The 21,398-nt window shown below is 41.3% G+C and overlaps 1 protein-coding gene across 2 annotated transcripts in view; it reads right to left on the bottom strand.

Moving 5' to 3' along the window:
• The window catches only part of agbl4 (AGBL carboxypeptidase 4), a 277,380-nt gene that overhangs the window by 36,601 nt on the left and 219,381 nt on the right, over positions 1-21,398 (bottom strand). The window lies entirely within an intron of this gene.

Here is a 21,398-nt window from a genome sequence, read left to right as displayed (position 1 = left end):
CATATTCTTATTATATGTGATCATATCAAAATTTAGGGAGTAAAAGTGAAGCTACCTAAAAACAAATAGAAAAAGAAAGTACAGATACCTGAAAGATCTACTTAAGTACAGTAACCTTGTAGTTGTACTTAGGCTCTCTGGATATGAATGACTACAAATGCTTCACTCATAGAGGAATAAACCAAGGTGTTATTTAGAGGATGATTCTTGCTTATATTCCTAAAATACTGCAAAACAGATGAAGAAATATAAAAACGAGCTGTCTGCTCTGTACTCTGGGGCTAGTTTGAAAGCAGAGACCAACATTTTGCTGTTCTCTTGGCTAGTGTTTCTCCTCTAATCTGCTGTTGCTAATGGATGAAAGTGATTGTGTGCCTCATTGCTATACACAAACATAATATCTTATTGATTCTTCCACACACTTCTGCTGAGCAGAGAAAATGCTAATTAACAAAAGGCTATGCACCTGTCCCTCTCCTTAATTCCAATTTAGCCTCAGAGCAGTGGGTTTTAGTGTGTATCAGGGAGTGTGTGCATGTATATCTGTTTGAGTGGCTAGAGGTCGTAAACAAAAACATGTTGTTCCATTAAAGTACTTTCTCTGATTTTATTTTACTCCCCTCTCCTTCTGCCCTTCACAGAGACAAATGGCTTTGCCATTCAGGAGTCTCCGTGGAGCAGGGCGGGCCGTTTGTCGTAAATGTGAGTGCTTGCGGTTTGGCTGGCCGCTGCGTGCTTGGTGGCTGTGAAATTCCATCACATAGAAAATCTACTTTGGCCTCGACCCCAGACCACCATGCAGTCTTCTAATGCAAGACCATGACACACACACACACACACACACACACACACACACACACACACACACACACACACACACACACACACATATATATAGGGAGCCATGCACACATACAGCTCTTCCCCCTACAGTAAAACCAAGAACCCAGAAAGTTGTGAGCCAAATGAGAGACAGCTGCCAAGGTCCCAACTGCCGGGAATCATCCTGGCCATGCTACATTTAGTCTCAGTGCTACTGTGCCCTTGCTGCTTCATCAAAACAATCTCTTCCAGCAGGCTCCTGGAGCTTACAATGGATCCACTTCTTATCCCCCATCGTTGTGTGCGTATGTGACTATGTGTCCTCAGGGCTCTCACAAATGCTCCCCACGTAGTTTTTGTGTTTATGTGCCTGCATCTCTGTATTCCTCTGTATCTGGCTGTGCCCAGCAAAGCAATGTAGCACAAAATTAAGTCCCAGTATTCCATAGGCACTTCAATACCCAGAGGGGACCTGTAGGAGCCAAGTACCATAGCTTGGATTTATGTAAAAGAAAATCACCATTCTGGCTTAGATGTATGAGACTTGTAACTTGGAGGTTAGGGTCAAGTCATAGTTGAGCCTCAATAGCTCAGTGCTGCAGCAGCACATCCTGACCTCAAGGTGTCACTAGAGATCAGCAGGCGGGGATTTTCAGGAGAGATGGATGGAGAGAGGGAGCCATAGACAGAAGTCATAGGAGGAGAATAAGCAAAAGCATCCATGTGAAAGGAAGATTTCTGAGGCAACAACTGGAAAACTGAGCAGAAGCATCTGAAACTAATAACCACGACAAAACTTAACATTTTTATGAGAAGCCAAACTAAAATGCAATGTCTGTGCTACATTTTATCTTTAACTGCTTTATGATGACTGGGTTTGCATATGTAAATGCTAATTTTCATGATCCATCTAAAGTATCTGTCATCTGTATATTTCACTGATTGATTAGAGATTTGGTTTGTTAAATGTCATTGTGAAACATGCAAATGACAATTTCTAAGAGCTCAGGGTGTTTCGTTCCGGTCCAAAACGTAATTTTCTTCAATTTACAGAGAAAAACAGCAAACATGCAGGTTTGATAAGCAGGAACCATCAATTGTTTTACGCTTTGACTTGATATATGATATTAATGATTAATTGATAATAGCTGCTGAATAATTTCCTGTTGATTAAATAATCAATTAATCAAGGAACCTTGTCAGCACTGGTGCCCATTAATCTTAGCTGATTGAAAAATGTGTCCGTTCCTCCTGCATTCTAGGCAACGGATAGTAGTTTTAAACCCCTTAAAAGAATATGGTGTCAAAACTGAACTTCGTATTTATGTTAATCCTCTCTGTTTTTGTATCATGTTGCTGTAAAAGAGTACCGCGTACGCTGGGAAAGGAGAGTCAAGCTTTTCTGACCTGGTATACTGTTGAAAAAAAAAAAACTTGGCAAAATTGTGTCCTTTGGTATGGTGACATTCCAAATGAAGAGAAGAAATAATGGGAAGGGTGCAATTGACAAAAATACTGTTATTTTTGTGACAAGAGAAAGACAAATGGACTCCAATCAACTTTACTCATGCATGTATGGAAATTTGTTATAAGAGTTCTTGAAATGTATCCCCATTACCTTGGCAACCGCTTATCCATAAAAGATGCTCAAAAACAGTTCAGGTAGGACATCGTTTATACAAAAAAGAAAAACATCTGTACCAGGGCTGCCCAAAGTGGGGCCCAGGGGTCAGATTAAGCCCAAAATAAGGCTAAAAAGGCCTGCCACATGTAAAAAATAAAGAATACATATATATTATTAATACATGAATAATATCAAAATATACACTTAAAAGTCTTTATTTTGTTTCAAGTATTTTTTTTTTTAGTGAGAAACACTCTATAAATATGAAGGATTTAGGATTTAACAAGGTCAGTGGCATTAGTCCTGTCTATTCTTTTAGTAATTTGAATGAAAATTTGTTTTGTGAGGAGAATACACAGTAGAAAACATGAAGAAAAAGATACCCGTGAGGTTCATGACCTGAGCAGGCACTCCTGGTGTGATAATCATGTGTTTGTATGAAGTCTTCTTTTAAAGTGTACGCATTTTATGAACCCCATGCGATGGAAACATCTCCTTCCGAGAGGACCTGTCTCCTGTCTCTCTACTATGAAGCTCCACGTCATCACAGCAGCTCAGATGACATTGCCGGAAGAGAAAAAGAGCAGAATAAGGTAAGAGAGGGAATCGCTATTAGAGGACTATGGAGGTGTATATGGAGGTGGTGGGGGGGGGGGGGGTTGGCAGGGGGGCCTGACAATGAATGAGTGAAAGCCGCAGAAGCAAAATTTATGCCCACACGTCCAAATCAAACTGCTCCCTCAGCATATTTCTCACCTGCCAAAGTCACGCACTGCACTGTACGGCACATTACTGTTCATTCTCTCGCTGCTCGCCATGAGGAAATAAAAAATTAAAGGATGTCAAACTACGATCAGCTCTGATAAATATGTAAATTGCTGGAGACGAGAAAAGTGCCTGTGAAAAAACAACATAAATCTAATGGATAGTGAAGGTCATTGTGAATGTGCCGGTCAGCTCTTTCTGTGACAGCGGTGCTGGGAATTTTTAGATTTTACACTTATAAGTTGTGACATGATATAATTAACTGAAATCTTCTTCGTCATTCCTCATCATCAGGTACAAAAGTATCCCTGTCAGGACCCCTCTTGACACCGTGCCATCAGGGCTTACATTTAAATACCCTGACACATAAAGTCAATTTGATTTAAAATATTGTCACAACTAGCAATACTACTGTCATCTCCTTGGATGTTAAACAGCACCTTACAATTTATATCAAACACGATGAATTAGAAAAACTTTTTGGGAACAGTTGGGGGAGGGAGAACGGTCCCCAGTGTTTGCTGCAGTCCTGCTCCTTGGAGTACAATAAAACTACAATGTCTTACTGGCCACGGCTTTATGGCACATTATACAACTAGTCTCAGACCAAGGCCTCTCTATATCTCTGTCTGCCCACTCTTTCTGCTCTGTAGGTTTTACGCTGCAATAAATTAGCCTCACTTTGGCGTGATGGCAACAAGACACGCTTGGCACCCTGCTCAGTGCGTCATATCGAGGATGGGCGTGAGCTGTAAATTGTCACTGGCGTAAAAATTTATACGGAGCCTTGGGGACGAGATGCAGCACGGTGTACTGCCCAGCTGAGTGAGCCCCAACAAGCATCAAAAACTCTGCACTTCCCCAACCCCCCCCCCCCGCCCCAAAACTCCCCCTCACTCCACCCGCTGACACCACCCTCTGCCACCCTCAAGGACAAAGAGAGAGAAAGAGAGAGGAAGAAGAAGGAGGGACTGAGAGATATGCAGTGAAGTGGAGAGAGCTCTCAGGTGATAATGTGACGCCGTTTTCACCCTCAGGAATTGACCAGGTTCTTTACTTTGACTGTGTGAGAGAATGTGAGATTTATTCAGCTCCTCTTACTGTAGGGAGGCACAGCCAAGAACCCCCCCCCCCCCCACGCACTCATAAAGCATCCCCCCGCCTATCACAACACAACACACATCGCAGGTACAGAGGAGAGAGGCTGAAAGGGATGTAGTTAAAGAGGGAGACCTTACAAAAAAACATTACAAATTGTCACAAAATGAGGCTTTTCATGTTTTCCTCTTAAGTGAGGGAGAGAGAGGAGGGTGTTTACACAGACGGATGGACAGAAACACAAAGAATAACTGGTAAACACAAACACAGGACAGTGGGATTGAGACACTTTAAGGGGAAGACAAAGAGAAGCCGTAGAAATCTGCGTCCTGTTTTTAATTTCATATTTCATGTCTTTTCTTGGCTTTGTTAAAAAAAAAGGTCTCTTCCTTTTTTCAGTTAAATGTAAAGCTGTGTTTTGTAAAAATATTTCATTTTCCAGCTGCATCTACCTGCAGTTTCATTCCTCCATCACCTGCCCCCCTCACTACCTATTTATCTATCTATCTTTGGCCATCTTGGATTGGTGTGTAGCTGAGGATGGTCAGAGGCGTGTTTTTGTGTGTGTGTGTGTGTGTGTGTGTGCGTGCGCACGCACGCTTGAGTGAAAGAGAAACCAAGCAGGCCTTGGGAGGGATCGCAACTGCGACATAAAATAGCGAGAAAAAAATAAAAAAGGGGATGAAATGTAGAGAGACAGAGAATAAAGAGAGAGAGAGCGATGAAAAGAGACTGAGAAGAGGGTGGGAGCAGAGGAAACCCTTGAGAAGACAGCATGTAAATACACCAACGGCGGGCCTCTTAAGTGGAGATGAAGAGGTGGCGGGATAAAAAGCTCTGAGCGCTGTGTGATTATGGATCAATTTGCCGCAATCAAGCCCCCTTATGGCTGGTCCCTGTGAAATTGAGAGATTTCTACTCCTCAAGGGCAGTTGTGATGACAGTGGAGGTCATAGAAGATGGGAGTGACAGAGGGAGACACATTGATGGAGGAAGAGGAGGAGACATTCAGTGATAGTTGGCCATCAGCATTCGAGCCTGAGCTGAAGGGCTTTATAATTATGCTAATGGTGAGATGGTGGTGGTGGTGGTGAGATGTGGGCCTTTGACCATGAAGCGCATTGCCACGACTGAGAGCTCTGCTCCCGTGACAGTCACACACTCGTGACAATAACAATCTCATTGATGACTAACCTACTTCCTGAAAGGACAGTGAATTAATACTAATGTGCTACAGTTAAAGATTCAAGTTCAATTTCACAAGTTCACGTGTATTAAGGCATAAAAAAGGAGAAATATTCCAAAGTATTTCTTACATTAAAATACCTCCTCATTCCCCAGCCGCCGCAAATACTACTAATCTAAACTGCTAGGCACAAGAAGTCAGGTACTTGTCTATAAAGTTCTGTATCAGTGTCTGTGGGTCTGAGGCTTTGGGTTTCCCCATCACACTTGAGCATGCTCAGTATATTGAGAGGAACCTTACGTGATGCCACAAATCTCAATGAGGAAAAGACGCTGGGTTACCTTCGAACGCAGCTTCGCCACAAGACCACATGATCAGAAGATCAAGTGATTAAATAACCAGAGGCAAAGAAAAACAATTAAGTACAGTAGGTGGATCAATATGCTGCTATGAGTAAACAATATTAAGGCTTGAATGTTTAATTAGAGGGTTGCTATATCACCACATGAGATGAAACAATTCAATATGTGTTGTTTCAACTATCAGTTTAATAAACTTACCCCATCAAAATAGTCTAATATATAGAAATGTAGTTGTATATTTGTTTTAGTCCATCATGACTTGAGAGAAACTATTGGATTGGCTATATTTGAACCAACATGCTGATATCGACCATATTCACAGATCAAATGTAAGAAAAATGGATCCAAATTACACATTTTCACTGCTCTAGACGGTGAACCCACTGTAATGTAAAACACCTATACAGTTCAAATAAATTGCTTTTGAAAATGTGGAAATTTAATGTAAATGCAAATGTCTGAATATTTTTTTGTCTGTTCTGGCACTTATCATAGTACTTTTTAAATGTTTATTACCATCCAAACTCAAATCCTTTAGTGGCTGTCACTCCTCTTTTTTATGCTGTTCTGCATGCCCTGGTCTAAACTTGCCTCCACCAGCGCCCGCCCTCCACCTGTTACATGATGGCAAAGAACTCTGTCTGACATCAGATGTGATTGGCCGACACGCAGCACGTCAACACAACATTCAGTCCGTGCATGAGTGTGTGGCTTATGGTATTATCCTGCCATGTATCTAAAAATAAAATAAACATTTAGTCCTCAGACAGGAGCTGGCCCCCACTTTAAAGAGCCGGCAAAATGTATCGGCTCGTTCGCCACGCTCACATCACTACAATGAACCCCTGATTGCTCCCTTTACTACGTCAGGCACCTCGCATGGCATGTTGCTGCGACCGATGTGCGAGTGAGGGAGTAGAGAAGCAAATTGCAGCACTCTTTGAATAAAAGTGCTCCATAAATCCAGTCTGTTTACCAGTTAAATCTAAAATCTGGGATGCAAAAATATGGTAACATGCTAGAAAGGGATGAGAAATCCTCTTTTATGAGAAGTGTCTATTGTGTGTTTGTGTGTGTGTTTGTGTGTGTGTGGGAACCTTTTGTCCTTTGTCTGATCTTCACGGCCACGAAAACTTCAAGCTTTTCAACAGCAGCCAGTATCTTCAACAGTCACACTGTTTTAAAGAGCTCTGTAACTACTGTGAACGAGGGTGACAGACACAGAGGGCGAGACGGAGATTCACTGAAGGACACACAAAGAGGGAGCTCTGTCAAGTATCAAAAACAATAGGTCCTTTTAGCCAGACGTCTTGCTCAAAGTCAGACGTGGTGACTGCTTAGGGTTTCAAGGCGCTGGTCACAGGCCTTTCTGAAACCATGACTTCTCCTCTCACGCCTTCAGAAAATGATGACAGGAGCAGAGGGACATAAAAATGAGGGATGGCTGGTCTGTGCGCGGCATGATACAGAATCAGAGGCAGCCAGTAATAGCCTTTTTTGAAGAATGTGCCACTGAACTTTAAGGGCCGTTTTGCTTGAAAGGACAAGTTACAAATAGGAAGAAAGAAGAGGGAGAAATGATTTCCCAGGGATATGCCCCCACTGTGCTGCCCTATCGCAGCGCCACAGCAGGAATGTGTTTGTGTTGGCGAGTGTTGACTCGACATAGCAGTGTGTTTGCAGCACTGTACAGGAAAACCTAGCACACAACATGGACACCTGCACTGGGCTCTACATCTCATTACCAGTTGTCTTCTTGGTAGCATTTGTTTGTCAGCAGGATTACATAAAACTACGTGGTTGATTTTCAACAAAGGTTATGGAGTTGTGAAGTGCGGACCACGGATGAACTAAATTTTGGGGCAAATTTGTCATAGCGCCACCTGGAGGCAACAGGGAACTAGACGATTTTCATGTACTCCTTGTGGGTCAACCAGACCAGTCTCAAATTCAGTCAGAAACACCTAAAGGCAAACTCACCCATCATTTTCTTATTTTTAGTTTGGCTTTTAATTTAATATTTACTCACTTATTTATCATCTATATATTGAATTACTCATCATAAGAATATAATCTTTTCTGGCATCTTGTGTTTTACAGTATTTGCTTGGCAATGTGTGTGTATGTGTGTGTGGGGGGGCTCTGGGGCACATGCCTTTTCTTTCTGTGATGCAAAAAATACAGAGCAAATAAAGATTGTTCGATTGATTGATTAAGAACTTGGTTCACTGGGAACTGGGAGAACTTCCTCTACCAAGGCAAGGTGGCTAATTTTAACAGGAAACTTTTAATTTGACTCCAAGTCAGATCTTTTCCAAACTCCACAGGTTGGGTGAGAGTCCCAACTTGAAGTTGCCTGCAAGCTAAATTTAACTCACAGCACCACCTAGTGGTTACAGAAAGTCTAATGTTCCAATATCATTTGATTTATATAAACATTAACCTGATGTACTCCAACATAATATATGAGTGTGTGTTCTCTAGTGCCACCTAGTGGGCATGTATTACTCTGCTTCTCATGTAATGTCATAATACGATCAGGTCTCACCTCCCTCTCTCTCTACAGAACAGCCAAACACTCTAATGTGCACATTAATTTGGGTCCAAGCACTAAAGTCCCATGAGCTGATGCTCTTATTTCTCCATCTCCATCAATAACATATCCAGGGTGAGCTTTAAAAACTGCTGTCACACCTCCAAGCTATATCTTCTCTGTACATTTTTTCCAACTCATTTCTGTTCCGATTCCACCAGTATTTTCCTCTTCCTCTCATCTCTACAACAAATGACATTTTCTCTTGATCAGTTCCCTTCTGCATGTCATCTGGATGCACGCGCACGCGCGCACACACACACACACACACAAAATCTTTGCTTGTATGTATTGCTGTGTTTGTCCTTGTTTGTTCACAGAAGAAGTTGATGTGTGTGTTTGGTCATGTGTCTATCGAGGGTATCAGCATGGCGGCGGCGACAATGTCATTCAGCAGTTTAGTAACAGACCATTAGCCTGTTAATATCAGTCTAATGGGTGTTCTGCCACTTTAAAGCCACAGTCATGTCCGTGCCATTAACAGCCACTTAGTACTCCGATCAAATCAACAAACCACTGGGACACTAAACAACAACAAAATCATAGAAAATGTGGTAATATGCCAGATATTTCTTTTTGACTGCTCTGTTTCTGTCACCTTTATTCTATCTTTGAAACGATGGTTTATACTTCTTATACACACCCATGTGTAGCTGAGAAAGCTACTGCTCCCAACAGCTGTCTTGATCATCTCTGCTATTAAAACTTCCATTTGTTTTTTTTTTGGTTTTTTTTGGTGTTGTTGTTGCCCCCTGACACTTTGAGAAGCTTCCATTTGTTCTCCTCAGTTGGCTGGGCAGATCTTAATACACCGTCTCACACGCAGTTAGTGGCACTATTTTTAACAGTGCTGGGCTGCTCTGCCTGGTGGAACAGTCTGTTACACTTACAGAGGGCTTGCTAGTTAAGTAACCTTGCGGAAATGAAGAAACAGGAGGGGACGAATCGCTAAGAAAACCCAGTATTATTCCGCATTAGCAAGAAAACAGAAAAACACTGATATAAAAAAGAAATTCTGCTCAGAATAGTTCAATTTCTCATTTTACTTTTAAACGAGTGTCTAATATTGTAAATTGCTGAAAATAAAATCAAGTATGATAATCAAACTGTTCTTTAGATACAGCAAACATGAGTAACTGCAGCCTTCGGGTCTTTCTAATTCCATTTTAACATCTCAAAGAGAATCAGCTTTCTGTCAGATTCACTAGCTTCTCTCTGAAGTCTGAGTGGAAGCGCCGGGAAAAGAAGTCGTGCAGCGGAGGCGCAGTCCATTTTGGAGCATCAATCGTTTACACAGACTTTGAACTTGCTTGTGGTAGGTTTGTTGAGCTCTTCAGTGATTTCCAAAGCTTTCAGTTGAATATCAGCTCTTATAATAGGGATTTTACAGCATCTATTGGGACTCACCATCCTAACAGTTGTTTGATGACTCTGGATTATTGACCACCCTGATTTTATAACATCTCCAAGTATCAATAAACCTTGCCTACCATTGCAAATCTTTGTTTTCTATTAGTCACTTTTTGCTAAGACTTTATGTTCTCAAATAAAGTTATTAAAAACTTATTAAAGCCTATTTGCAAGTGCAGATTTTGGAAAAACGAATAACCAACAAAAATTGCTAGAAAACCCGCAACCAAAGCATGTTAGCATAAAATACACTGCATTGAAAGATCACACGTATAACATTCCTGTCTTGCAGGGAAATGTAATTAATGTAGAAAAAAAAAGAAAAAGAAAAAATATATATATATTGTTTAGTGAATTTGGGGCATCACACCTGATTCAGACAAGCTGAACTGGGCCAGTGGGAGCAAGATAAAGAGGAGAACTGTGCCAGACTCAGTTAATGGAATGCTGATGGACTTCCTGTTATGTATTGATCACTACTCCTAAAAAAAAACATCCCTTGTCTTGAAATTAGAAAGAGAAAATGAATGCATTCAAATAGCTTCCATCGTTACTATGTAAAACCCCAGAACCTCTCGGTAGAATAATTTACTGTTAATTAATAGTCATGAGATATTCTACATCTTCCAATCCTTAAAAAAAGGATTCCATTTAATCACTGGGTCACAAAACAGGTTTGTTTTGGTTTTTTTTGGTTTTATTCTTTTTTTTTTTTCAAAAAAAGGTGTAATTCTATGAGTTTTCCATTTCCCTAATCTCTCTGTGAGTTAACTTGAAAGGATTTAAATGCAGCGTTACACCTGCTGTTAATACAACTCCCTGATAAGGCTGACATCAAATGTCTCAGATAACATCGTTGCTTATCACTGGAAATTAAATGACGTTTGGAGTATATCAAAAAGTGTATTTTTGGAATGTTTTATGAGTGCTGAAAGAAATGAAACCAGGGATGTTGGAGAGAGGAAGACGACAGAATCGGAATTAAACAAGAAAACCTTCATCTTTTAATTATCTTTGCTGTTGGTGAGTCAGTACTGACATGATGTTTCCATGATATTCTGTGTGTCTGCAGTCAAAATAAAACTTCTGGGTGTGAAAGTAAATGAGCATTGAAATGGTAATTGAGCTCATGACTCCTGTTTGTCTCTGTCTCCTCCCATTCCTGATTGGCTCGCCTGATGCAACAACTGCATGCTGGTTGGTTTAGGATTAACGTGGTTGCCATGACAACTTGCTGAAGAGCTGTGTTGGAATGAGTGCACGCGCATATGTGTGTGTGTGTGTGTGTGTGTGTGTGTGAGAGAGTGTGTGTATACTTTGTTTGAAGTGGCAGGCCTTTTCAACAGCTTTGATCAGGGAAATGTTTGTAGTGAGGGCAAACCTGGAGAACAAACAGGACTTCAGAGAGATTAGCGATCTGTGGAACACACACACACACACACACACACGCACAGGCAGACACACACACACACACACACACATGGCTGCGCACACACCCACACCCACGCACAAACACACTCTGAAAGTCAGGTTTTCTATTAAAAATCATCCACACATACATTCATCGTGAGATGAAAATGACACTCGTCCCATCATTCTCACTTGATGAAGGTAAAACGAGGAGGAGGCGATTTAAGAAGTAGCCAGCTGATATTCCTCCCTTCTTCTCCTTCACACCCTCTAGGCTGATATTTTTGAAGAACAAAACAAGTGATCAAGAGTACAATTTATGTGTATATGTGTGTGTGTGTGTGTGTGTGTGTGTGTGTGTGTGTGTGTGTGTGTGTTTTCTTGGCAGAGCCACTGTAAATCCATTAGTGTTGAGGAGAGGCCAGAGGAGTGCTTCACCAACCAAGGGGTGACACTTGGTCTCGACACTGCTCCATCATGCTATACTGAGCACTATCGTGTGTCAGTGGACTCTGTTTATGTGTGTGTGTCTTGTGTGAGTGTATCTGTGTGTGTGTACGTACGAGAGGATGAATCAAACCTGTGAGCCGGGAGCTGTGATTCAGACAAATACAACACACCACCCGGGCAGCCTCCAAACCCCCAACCCAGTCGGACAGCACAGTAGCTATTCTCGGACCCGCGAGCACATTACTCAGCTCCTCAGGCTGGGAAGATAAATCATCCAACTAAGGTTGCAAAAGGTGTTCTGTCTCTCACTGCAGCCAGTTGGACGAATTGAGCTGCAGGTCTAGACTTAAAAGTCCATATGCTTATCGCAGTGTTCATGTTCCTAACTCTTACGGGTGTATCAGTATGATAAAATTTGCTAATATTGTGAAGAAATACATTGAATGATCTTCCTGTAATTGGTTAGTCTTGAGCAGAAGCCAAAAAGCACACACACACATCATGTTGTTGAAATGCTTTTTGTCTCTGTACCACTGGCTTGCCCTCATTTATTTGTTACTTCTCTTGCACAAAACTGACATCCTGCAGAAAGTGTCACTCCGATGCCTCATGAAATTGCGAAAATATAATAAATCATTACGGCTCCTGCATATCATGGATCCAAGCAATTTTACCTCACAGAAAAGAAAACATAAACACATGTATGAATAATTTTTCAAGTAGCTAATATTTTTTATCAAGCCTATTATTTATGTAAGCCTGCGAAGGAGTTTTCTTTTTTCGTCAGAACATAATAAAAAAAAAGGCAGCATTTCAAACTGGTTTACTCTCTTGAATGTTTAGCAAAGAAGAAACTCGCAATATACAAATGAGCAGTCAATAATTATTGAGTTAGAAATGAGCTTAAGAAGAGCAGTGCAAGCTGTCTTGCTTCTGTGGCAGGAGACAAAGTAACATAAAGAAAATAATCACTCTGTCAGGTCAATTTTAGCCTAAAAGGAGGGTAACAGAAGCAAAGAGACAATGAAAAATAGTCAGTTGTGTCTGGCAAGTAGCAACAAAAGATCAAGAACACAAAGGAAGATAATCATCATCACGAAGCCAAACCAGAGCCACGTGGTGTGTTCTGGGTTTCTTTCACTTAGTGGAGGAGAGAGGGGATGTGGAGAAGTAGGGACACGAGGTGGCCTGATCACACCCTCAGAAGACGGCTCCAAGGGAGCAGATTAGAAAATGGTGATGCAATATTAATTGGTGGTGGTGCGTGCCAGGGAGCCCTGGGTTGTCCGGGGTTTGTCTCCCTGAGGAAAGGCTGTCAGGAGCTGGGAGAGACAGGCGAGATGAGTCCCTGACCTTGTCTGTCAGCTGGTGGAGGAGCGAAGGGCTTAGAAAGGACACCCCCAGCCCCACTGACACTCAGATCAACACTCTGCCAGTCTATGGCAAGCCTGCTGGGACACGTCCAGACAACCAGACAGACAGGATGACAGTGTGAGAGACAGACAGGATGAATGCCATCTCCATGGTGCAACAAGAACTTACAAATAAGCTAAATGCTTCTAATTTCTGTAATGTACTACTTTGAAACATTTATCCCCGACGCTGAGACCCTGGGGGAATGCAAATGAGATAAACGAGGCATTAAATGAAAAGTAGGAAAGAAAGCAATATTTGTGTAAGTAAGGTGAGGAGGAGGGTGGAGTATTCAAATGGAACTGTCATGAATTCAAGTACAGGCTAGGCTTGGCATCCATGTGGAACAACATGAAAACACTGTTGCTAGGTAATGGCAACATGGCTCCTGCCGGAACAACAACTGCTGCAAAGATAACATTACATTTGGATGACCAGGAAGGATGTTGTAACACGGGTTTTACAGCTTACAGTCGTATAGCCAGGATAGCTAAAAAGCCCACTTGCAAACAATATATTAGCTGATGTTACTCTCTCCAGCTAGAAACCGCTGTGGTAGCAGGTAACATCCACAGAAATATAATCAACATTTTCATCAGAAATATAAAAATTACGAAGGACAATGGCTGTTTCAATCCATCTACAGGAAAACCAAAGTTCATGGGCTCTAGCGTTTCTGAAAAACATATTCAAACATGTCACAACATGTGAAGTGGAAGCTTTCAGAAAAAACAACAACCTGACTTCGATGTTTTGAATTCCACATGAGGGGGATGTTCACACGGTCTCCTCTTGTAAACACGACCCCATTTGAGGGTACCATAGTATACAGAAGAGAGGGAAGCTGGTGCATGGGAGGTTATCACACAGGAGGGAGGAGAACGAGAGGAATTAATTATGGAATAAAACCCAGGAATACACGAAAAACATTGAATCAACAAGAAAAACTACAGTAATAAAGTCCGAAACCCAAAAATGCACAACTAAAACATGAACAGTTCAAATGGGATCATGATGATTTATATCAACTTTTGTCATAATTTGCATTTAAAAAGGCCAATAAGAAGTGAAGCAAAAAGTCTTTTAGGACTTGTCAGAAGTGATTTGAAGGGGGGCAAACGGAGTCGGATGACTGAATCATCTTCAACACAAAAACTCAGTCTATTTCTGACTTAAATCTGGAACCCAGAAGAACCAGAATGGCACTGGCTCTGTACTGGGGTGTGGGTCCTCTCCTCTCTACGCCTAGAGGGCTTTTTTTGCAGATAAGATCCAGACTAAGACTTTGATAAGTCCAAGAAATAGTGATGAGAAGCCTAACTTACCAACTAAGAATGATGAGCATAGCTAGAATGATTAAGACGATCAAAATAATCTTTGAAAGAATATTTATATTCACATAGAGCTCCAGCTGTGGATGTGAACATCAGACATAGATACAACAAGACACTGAACAACTGCATTTTTTATTACACACACACACGCATACGCACACACACACACACACACACACACACACACACACACACAGACACTGTGTGAGAATAACATTTCAGATAGCGTTGTCAGAGGGAGTGGTAAAGACAACATATGGGTGAGAGACATGTGTCATCTGGGGACACACAAACACTGGACACATGTCAGCTTCAATTAACCCTCTCCCATCTGTCTGTCCCTTTCTCTCCCTGATGTCCATCCCCTACTCATCTCGGTCATGCCATGCAATAAAATCCATACATACAGCTCTCTCCACCTGCTTAAAGACTAGTTTTTTGTCCAACCAAATGCAAATCCCAGCTACTCTTCTTTTTTCTGTTCTCTTAAACCACCTCCCTGTCAAAACAGATCTACTGTATTAAATTATCAATGCCATGGACTTCAATAATTCAGGTAACCCAGAAGTGTGGTATGCTCAGTGTCATGAAATTCCCTGACATACTTTAAATGTCTCTCCTGAGAGCTTCTCTAAAGTTACCCTGCTCTGCAAACTCGCCGCTGCTGTCAGAGAGGTAGACAACAGCCTGTAGAACAGGAGGACTTAAGGATTGCAGGAACATATTTTGCACCTTAGATGTAACATTATGTACTTTTTTTAAAGGAAAAATCAAATATCATAAAATACACAGACAAGCTCTTTTGTCTTCCTAACTCTCAATTTTGCAGGTTGTCCCATCCGCAGGCTCAGCTCTGTCGACATGTTCGCCAGAGGAAACGTCACACTGGAATGTTATTTCCTGGAGTCTGACAAATGAGACCTCCGCTGTGCTCTGGTGTTGGCAGTTACCTATGAAAGAATGCGTCAATCCAGTTGGCATACACAGCTGCATATTTCCCCTCCACTTGTGCTGCACACACACAGATACAAACCCCTCCCCACCATCACTACCATCACCACCACCGTCATGTAAACAGGAATTCTATGTCACAGCCAAGCCACCACTCAGCGCTCCCGTTTCTCTCATACGGCCCAACACCTCGCGTCGGATCCCTTCCTCTGCCTGTCGTCCCCTCTTCAACCCCATCTGAGATCAACACCTAGTTGTGTGCAGGTGCAAGGCTGCTGGCAAACTGTCAGCTTGTGTCTGCTTTACTCCCTCTCACACACACACACATACACGCACGCGCGCACACACACACACACACACACACACACACACACACACACACACATACATACACACAGAGCTTGGCTTCAACAGTCCTTCCCACTTGGTGAACTGGTCTCCACGCAGCAAGATAACACTCTCACTGTCAACACGAGAAGGAAAACTAACAGCCAGGGTGCTAAAGGTTGGAAAATGCCGACGGGGGGGGGGGGGGGGGGGGGGGCAAAGAAGGAAAACAGACTAAGGCTCTCTGCATGAATTATTGGTTAAAAAAACATTTTGAAATCTTCTGCAGTCTGATCAACTAGGTTGTCATAAACACAAGAAACCGTCGGGTCTTTAAATGTCTCTTGCGATAAACATAACTGAAATTTCTTGTTATATAAAAATTAGATTGACAAAGAATCACATCAACACTCAAATATTCCCGATGAAAAAAGACAGAGAGGTATTTACACAATTACAGCACTTACAAACACACATGACAAACAAATTACAGAAAATTAAAAAAAAAGGTACAAAACTGAATGGATGGAGTAATTTGCTTTGATTTATTACGCAACTGCTAATTTGAAACAAGTTTTAAGTCTGAGATGGTGGGTTTTCCATTCAAAAAAGTTTAGATTGTATTTTTTTAAGAACTACTCATCAAATCAACGTCAACCTCAGCACTCAATTTCCATAGGAGAGCAATGCACATGCAATGTTTGATCTACGGTTGCTGAGATAATCGAGGAACAAACAGCAAACAACACTCCTGGCTTTAGTGCAGACGCTCTCTTCAACCTGCATTTGTTAAGCATCTTATAGCTGACTAATCGTTTCCCTCGAGTGGTTAAAAATATCACAGATGTAGTTCAGCAGCAAAAATAGAAGCCGAGCAGGCATTTATGATCAGAGCTATAAAAATAGCCAAATTGTATGGAGTATATATTTGGTGAATACATATTACATGCAGCATGAGAAAGAATGCCACAGGGCTTTTTGTGTGTTACACAACAAGAAGTGGTGTGATTATATACTGTGTGTGTGTATATATATATATATATGAATCTGTACTACACATTTGTATTCATATAGAGAATAACAGTGAAGACATGAACAAGGAAAAACACACTATGTTTTTGTTCTGACTGATTTTTCTTCTACAATTGGTGAGGATGAATTACTTCAGGAGCATCTCTCTTGCACACACACACACACACACACACACACACACACACACACACACACACACACAAGACTAACCCTTTTCTGAGATTGTGACAATACACTGAATAGATTAGATTTAGATTAAGATTAATAACACCTTTACTGAAAATTAAAACACCAAAGATTAAAGACATGCTGATATAGTGATAATGAACTAGCTAGAAGGGCAGTTAGCTATAATAAATAGTTCCCTGCAGCCCCCCAAAACACACACACACACACACACACACACACACACACACACACACACACACACACACACACACACACACACACACACACACCGACTGTGTGGTGACCTCCAGAGCTGTGAACATGGAGCTGGTGTCAGTCTGTATGGCCCAGGGTGAACTGACAGCTCTAAACAAGACACTCATTAACACCAGACCATTAAAAGCACCTGCTGGCAGTGTGTGTGTGTGTGTGTGTGTGTGTGTGTGTGTGTGTGTGTGTATGTGTGCGTTTGTTTTAGTCATAGATTATGGGTCCAAGTTGACATTGAGCAGGACAGACAAGTGTCGGTGATGACTTTAGACGGGATTCCTATCAGGTCCCAAATCTTCATCCAGCAGCTGAATGCAGTCAAGTGTTGAAGCTTGATGAAGGTGTGTGTGTGTGTGTGTGTGTGTGTGTGTGTGTGTGTGTGTGTGTGTGAGAGAATGTGTCGCATCACAGTCACAGATGGAGAATCGCACTGATAAAGTATTTATACTGCTAAAGTTGCAGCTCCGTAGTGTTTCTGTTGAAGATGTGCAAATGTGATTCTGGATAATTTGTATTTGCTCGTCTTACAACATGTTTCCACTGTTGTTTTCTTGCTTTTCTCGTACAGTGATGCATTATTGTGATATTTCAGACAAAGTTGAGGGCTCCGAGTTCTTCAGGTGGTGAAAATATTGTATTTCAGCTTCGGGGGTGCTCAATCAAAATGTACAGTTATTGATACTACTTACTTTAAAAAAAACTGCTGGATTTGAGAAGGACTGGAAAGTGACAGTTAATCCATGCGGTTTTATTGAATGTTGTTTATTCTCAGTCTGCAGCGCACAAAAAAATGAGTGAGGACTGAGAATGTATAGGCTCATATACATGGCTTCATTTACATTTCAGTGTGCCGTGGCTTGCAGGGTTTACTGGAAACTGTATAATTTATCACACATAATTAATTACACCCCAACACAAAGAAGCGTTGTCCTTATCGCTCAATCTGCTCCCAGCGCTACGTTCCTCTGCCTGCAACATTCCAGCTTTGTTGAAGTCTCTGTCATCTCAGAATGATTCATGCCTGTTTAGCCAGCTTCAAATTTTCATCAAAATAAAGAGGCAGGCTAAATGACCAAGGGTACAACATGAAAAGAGAAAGTAAATTGTTCTTTTCTTCCTCACAGCGCTTTATATTCCTTTCTCTTTCTACCTCAAGCCCCTCATCATTCTCAATTTCTCAAGTCTGGAGGGAAGGTTGATAAAAATGTGCAGAAGAATCCAAATGCAGGATGAACTATTAATCTTTAATTACAAGGTAAAGCTAATCTTTTTTATTGGATAAGAAAGACTCACAAAGCTAAGCAGATTTGAAACAACTCAGGTATGTTCATTTCTGGAGGAAAATTGAGTATGATAACCAAACCAATAACAAACAATAAAATGGCTATGAATAACCACTGGGCCTAAACTTTGCTTGAAACAAACTGGATGATTCAAAAGGATAATGTGAATAACAAGTAGAAATGAAAGGAACAACCTCCAGGACCTTCAGTGTGTATAAAAGCTATCAAACAGCATCATGAGCTCCATGCACAATTCAATAAACTCCTTCAAAACACAAATAATGAAATCAACTGCAAATGAAATTACTCTTTTACAATAAAAATCAAGTAGAAATGAATTCTTTTAAGGCTGAGTTATATGTTCTATAAATAACATCTCAATATTTTTAGCCTATGTAAAATACACAATATTCACTTACAGTATAATTAGTATTTTGTGCAGACAGAAATACTTCCGGTCAAGGCCACGCCCAATTCCCCAGTTAACTGTCACCCATACAGACACAGAGTCGTTTTTGGATTGAACAGAAACAGATGATGAAGTCTTACTACATGACTTAACATTTATTCTAATCTACAAAACAATAAGTGATACTCTGAGTTTGTTGGATATACTGCTGATACCATACTAGCCACCAGATTGTCCAGAGGCAGTGGTAGTGAGTGTTACTATTTATGCTACTAGCCTCTTTGCATGATTTAAGACCATTTTCTCGCTCCAGTCATGCTCACCATCTTCTAAAAATGTCAGGCTCGGATAGTCATTTTAAAATGGAGCATCAGTGTGTCTATCAGTAATTTTAGTAGATCTATGCGTTGACGTGCACGCATGTATCAAAACACACGACGGAGACCCACACTTCCATCAGGAAGGAGGTGAGCAGATTGTATCGGACACAGATTGATTGCCCTTGAAATCTACAAAATTGCTTAGCTTGTAACAAGCTTTATTTACTACATTAAATTATCATTAAAATGCTATTAGTGCAATTAGTTGATTTCCATTTTAAACAACACATCTATGGTGAGGGAGAAGCACGGAGGGAATAAGAGAGAGAGAAGGAGAGAGAGAGAAGACAATGAGGGAGCGTGAGGAGAGGAGTTCAATGTGAGGAGAGGTGAGGTGAGTCAGGAAGTGGAGAGAGGAAGATGAATATTAAGCAGCTATAGTGATTAGGATGGCGGTGCAGAGTGGCACTGTGACAGTGACATTGGCTGCCATTGGTAGCCCCCTGCCATGGTGATTCACTGGAACCCGCTTCATTTGGGCCGTAATTAGCTTAAATGTTCAGAGAATAAAAATTCATCATCGCTTTGAATCTTGTTAATTGGGGGAGCCATCTGCATTAATAGAGGCCATTTGGAAGCCCCATGTTTAAGTATGTGTGAGTGTATTCACAGGTACGTATGTGTGTGTGTGTGTGTGTGTGTGTGTGTGTGTATCTGGGGTGGGTAAAGCTCAGTTTTGCATCCACTTACTGGAGGGCCTGATGGATTCCGAACAGGTTTTATCATTGAACCAGCTGAACTAGCTTCTTGAAAATGATAAGGACTCCTGAATAATGCTGGCAGCAAAGAAATCGCTAAGACCTGCCGCCATGTTTTATCACACTTATGGTTAACCGACAATGTGGGGACATGCAGCTGGGTATGGGGCGGATAGAAACCGAGGTATGTCAAGATCAGGAGGAAGAGCTGATTTGTCGTTGACTCGTCCAGGAGACTGAATTTATAATCTTTTAAAACTACTGTTTGATAACTCTTCTTAAATTTCAGAAAAAGAAATTGGCAGGGATGGAAACATTTTACAAGAATAATTCACATTTCCACACTTGTGCGGAAGAGAGCTACTTTATATTGTACAGGGCAATAAAAGTAACAACAGGAGTACTTGGACAGCAAATTGACTGTGTTTCAACTGCTTAGATTGGGCAAATTAGTCTGTGGATGTATAAAATTGTAAGTCACTGTTTTGAATTCCCCCTGGACGTAATGTTCAGCATAAACAGCTAGTAAGGTCTGCACCTCGTCTTTGGCCCATCGGGCGTAAGCTTTCTTGATATTCTGCACCATAACAGATCTGTAATACAGCAACAATAAACACTGTCAGTTCACTGTCTTTTTTTTTTTTTAAACATGCGCAGAACACTGAACCAATCAGAAATATTCAGCAGAAAAAAACTCCACCCCAGAATTATTGGACCCGGTTCCTGTGGTCAAAACCAAGGTGGTGCTTCCAGAGGTTCCTTGAGCCTTAAATGTGTGTGGTTGAAAAGGGGCTTATTTAACAATGCATATCTTAGAAATGAGGATTGAGTCACATTTATAAGCATGGATGAGATTCAGTTCCGAGTTTATACGACTGAATCTAGCTTCTTTTATAAGATTTATATGCCTTTGTAAGAGGCCTATTGCATGGCAGGCATAGTTCAGTGTACTGTATTAGTCAGAAATGGACCAGTGAGTTGACTTGTACTGTATTTTGCATTATGGTGCCTTGATAAACCCACCAAACAGCAGGAGGAGCAGGATGTGTTCCTGGTGTCTGTTAGGGCAGGAGAGGTTAACAGCTGCAGTGACCGTGGTCAGTCGCTGCTGCAAGCAACACAGAGGAATAAAGTCTATTTATTCCCCTCCCAGTGAGTCTGGAACTGAAGCAGCTTGACTGTGAACTGCGAGCCAGCCTGGAGAGACTGTAATAAAGAGCTGCGTGATGGGTTTAGATTCTTAGTTGGTTGCCAGTATGCCATTTAGTTTAGTTCAGCCTGGGTGGTTGTGTTATATGGAGAGTGTTTCATATTCAGTAATAAAACATGCCACTGTGTGTCCTTCCTCGGTGGCTATGTGCGTTTTGCAGCTTCTGGAAACATCAAACCTTGTTACTCTCTGGTAACATATGC

This window comes from Aulostomus chinensis, chromosome 14 (assembly GCF_037954235.1).
Source record: "Aulostomus chinensis isolate RoL2024-O1b breed Wild chromosome 14, RoL_Achi_v1.0, whole genome shotgun sequence".
NCBI classification, from domain to species: domain Eukaryota; kingdom Metazoa; phylum Chordata; class Actinopteri; order Syngnathiformes; family Aulostomidae; genus Aulostomus; species Aulostomus chinensis.
This window is presented reverse-complemented; position numbering and strand designations above follow the sequence as displayed.